Raw genomic sequence first — 3,455 nt, 5'->3', positions numbered from 1 at the left:
GCATATTCGCAGTGTTCCCGCATCGCACAAATGTGAACTGGCACTAAATGTGATAAAGGTTACACTCATTAAAATTGCTTTTTAGTTTGCTGTCATCTGTTATATTGTGGCTTACCTATATGTCTGTATTCAAACAGGCCAGCCATTGCACTGCATAGATCAGCCTTTCTCTGCCTTTTAGCTCCAGGGGAACCCCTACTGAAACTAAGGCTGGTCATACACTATACAATTTTCTTGTTCAACTTTACTTTAGATTTACCAAAACCATGTAATATAGGGTCAAACCTAAACACTTTCAATTTGTATGCAGTCAGGCAGGCCCTTGCACTACATAGTTTAAGGTAAATCTAAAGGAAATTGAATAAGAAAATTGTATAGTGTATGGCCAGCCTAAATCATTGATCAGTGGGAAGGATTCCTCCATCTGTACTGGTGATTGACGAGAGGTATGCCCAGCTTTTCTGTTAATCATTGAGAAGCACACCACCCCCCCTTTACTGGGGATTGGTGGGAGGAATGCTCCCCCCCCCCCCCTCTATTTGGGATTGACTGACTGGGAGCCTGCTCCCCTCTCTATTGGGGATTGGCAGGGAGAAGAGCCTTCCCCCTCCACCCCCTCCTCTCTATGCTCTCATGGTCCCCTCCCCTTTCTCTGTTTTGAGGATTGGGGGGATTTTTTATTTTTATTTTAGTGGGGGACTGCTGCATTAATAGTGCAGTCCTACCAGGAGACCTGAGCAACCAGCTAGTGTCCTGATCCAAGCTGCATGTGGCTTTGATTGGGTCTCTGATGACGTAACCTGCCAGAGTGAGAGCAATAATTGCAAAAAAAGCTCATCTCTAAAGGCCCCTTTCACACACGCTGTCCGTTTGTCCGTTTTTCATCCATCCGTTGACGGATGAAAAACGGACATCAATGCATCTCTATTTAAAAACGGATGACAACGGATGAAAGACGGATAACAACTGACGAAAAATGGATGACAACTGACATTGTGTGAAAGGGGCCTAACTCTAAACTGTTAACTGTTCAAAATGTTTAAAGTGTTGCCTAAGGGCTCTTTCACACGGCCGCTCCGATTTTTCTTCTTTCGCTGCGGCACTTTTTTTTTTATGGACACGGATGACACTTGTGTCATCAGCTCCGTATGTCCGCATATCATCCCATCCGTTTGCGGATGATATACGGACATAATGTATGTCTATGGGGATTGCTAATAGGGTTCCGTTCCAAAAAACGGAACAGAACTGAAAGGACACAAATCGAATGTTAACGGATGGTCATCTGCTGACATCCGCAATCCCATTGACATGCATTATGTCTGTATATTACCCGCAAACTGATGGGGTCATATACGGAACGCCCGTGTGAAAGAGCCCTAAGGAGATTTTTATTTATTAGTTTGTTGCCATTCTGTGGATATGTGCAATTTTAAACTAACATTTTGGGTATCAACTTACTTGATGTGACATCTTTCACAATATACAAAAAGTGGGCTAACTTTACTGTTTTTTTTTTTTTTTTTTTTTTTTTTTAAATGCAGTGAAATTTAATTGTTTCTCTTACGTCCTCTGACAGTCGCCACCCACTCATTCAGTCTTCACCAATGGGTATTGACATCTTATCCGTAGGAGCAAGCTAGGCATAAGACTTGTTAAAAACAAAGTAATTTACATAGACACACCCATGGGGGCTGTACCACTGGTCCAAAACCCCCTGCTATCAGCATTCCCAACTCAGTTTGTTTTCTGCCTAGTTAGGAGTAAGATAGGCTCTCCCTGTGCTGGGGCTACAGTCTCAGCCTTCTTCTATTTATTACTTTATTTTCTGCTTAGTGTTTTTTCTTTACACTAGTTGCGTTTTTTATTTGTTTCCTGCACTTAGTTAGTCGGATCTTCGGAAGACTACGGCGTTTGCGGAGCTGTTAGTCGGACTGGTCGTCCTGGTGCTCCAGGACAGAGGGCCTTATGGAATCCAAGCCCGCCATTGAGCGTTTAGCAGGCTATGCGTACGCCCCGGCCTCGCAAATGACCTGTCCCTGTCCTAAGTGCCGAAACCCTCGCTTGTCTCATCCGCGGCTCCATGCGTTGCTAGAGTCCTGTATTTTTGGCTGACGGCACCCCCACCATCTGGGGTGGGAGGCTTCCTGTCGATGTGAGGCGCCCACAACATCTGGTAAGGTAAGTACATTCTGTGTGGGGCCTCTGTCTGGGGATGGCAGTCTGCTAGATCTGTGTTATCCCCTCATCTCTGTGTGTATGGGGCTTGTCTTACTCTCGATCCCTGCAGGGGCTCTACCGCGTTTAGGACGCTATGTGGGGGGTTGTGGGGGTCCCTACCCTCGGTGACACTGTTATGACTGTGCTGGGTGCAGACATGCATGAGCGACCCGCAGCGGTGAAAAACTGCGGGTCTGCCATTTTAGGTGTGGGCGGCTGCTTAGCTTCACTGTTGGCACTTCTGCAGCTCTCTGTGTATTGTTTTTTTGGCGCCTTCGGGTGCCATCTTGTGTGTGGCAAGGTGTTTCTTTTGTACACATGTTCGGCTGCCATTTTCCAGGAGCCTCCCATTGCTTTCTATGGGCAACCATTTTCCCTTAGTCTGTGTCCTGGTCAGCCTTATGCGGTGTGACATCACCTTCTTCTTACAGAGAGAGATCGTCAGCCTGCATGGTAACACTTGTGGGGGTCTGTTCTTGCTGTTTTGTGGGGAATATCTCTGGCTATCAGTTCTATTCCTGCCTGAGGGGTTGTCAGTCTAGTCCCTAATAGCAGTGCATTGCGGGGGGATTGCCGTGTTTTGCGATTTAAAGGGCCAGCACCAAATATTTTTTTATGTAGTCCCAGGACAGCAAATTTCCCCCAACTTTGGTGGATGACTCAGGCTCCTCCTGAATCATCTGCGCTTACTGCTGCACTTGCGACTTTAGTGTCCAAAGTGGATCTTTTGATGGCTGAACGGGATACTAGAAAAAGGCCTAGGTTTTCTCACTCTTCTGATTCTGAGTCTGACATGGTTGCCGTAGATAGTGTACCCCTTGAGGGGTCTCATTCCTCCCTGTCTGACGGGGAGGCGGAGGATGAGGAGGGGGATGATTCCCCCCCTGGGACGGCCAGAGAATGCTCTGCTATGTCTGCGCTGATTACCGCTGTAAAAGATAAACTACATTTGGAGGATGAGCCCAACCCTCCGGGTAAGCGGTCCTCTTTTGGGACCCACAGATCCCAAAAAGCGGCACAGGTGTTTCCTTGTCCCGCTGAGTTTCACGAGGCGGTGAATGAACAATGGCGCAATTTGAAGCGCATTTTTGTGGTGCCCAAACGGTTCCAACTCCGTTACCCTTTCGCGTCTCCTACGGATTCGCGCTGGTCTGTGGCTCCTAGAGTGGATCACACGGTGTCCAGATTGAACAGGGCCACTCTGGTACCCACGGAGGATTCTCCGGTGTTCTGGG

The sequence above is a fragment of the Pelophylax lessonae genome (genome assembly GCF_965119305.1).
Source record: "Pelophylax lessonae genome assembly, chromosome: 6".
NCBI lineage: Eukaryota > Metazoa > Chordata > Amphibia > Anura > Ranidae > Pelophylax > Pelophylax lessonae.
The sequence above is the reverse complement of the archived record's forward strand: the minus strand, read 5'-3'. Positions refer to the sequence as shown.